The sequence below is a fragment of the Tupaia chinensis genome, unplaced genomic scaffold (assembly GCF_000334495.1).
Source record: "Tupaia chinensis unplaced genomic scaffold, TupChi_1.0 Scaffold000270_2, whole genome shotgun sequence".
NCBI lineage: Eukaryota > Metazoa > Chordata > Mammalia > Scandentia > Tupaiidae > Tupaia > Tupaia belangeri.
The window spans coordinates 2,705,142-2,705,466 of NW_006159751.1; the positions used below are offsets into that span (position 1 = coordinate 2,705,142).

A 325-nucleotide genomic window follows, 5' to 3' on the forward strand; every position below is an offset into this window, starting at 1 on the left:
CACCTCCCTGGAAGTCTAGGGGTTATCTGGCGAGACACCTTGCCCTCAACTTTAAGACCAAGAGGGTGGACAAGTGTCGCTTTTAGTAGCCCAGTCCACACCCCCAGGATCATCCTGAGCCGGGTTTGAGTGTGAGCGAAGAGGAGAGACTCTTACACACTTACACAGACACACTCACAAAGGAGCTGGCTCCTTCCCACCTCCCCTACTCCCCCTCCTACAGGCAGACTCCAGGAACCGTCTAGGGCGGCCTCCGACCAGTGGCAGCCCCCAGTGGTCACACCCCGCCCCTATTCCCGCCCTTCCACCACCCAGCCTGGGGGAA

At 59.7% G+C, this 325-nt stretch overlaps 1 protein-coding gene across 2 annotated transcripts in view; it reads right to left on the reverse strand.

The window, feature by feature from the left end:
- The window catches only part of RHOC (ras homolog family member C), a 6,179-nt gene that overhangs the window by 5,332 nt on the left and 522 nt on the right, over nt 1-325 (reverse strand). The gene's annotated exons all lie outside the window — the stretch shown is intronic.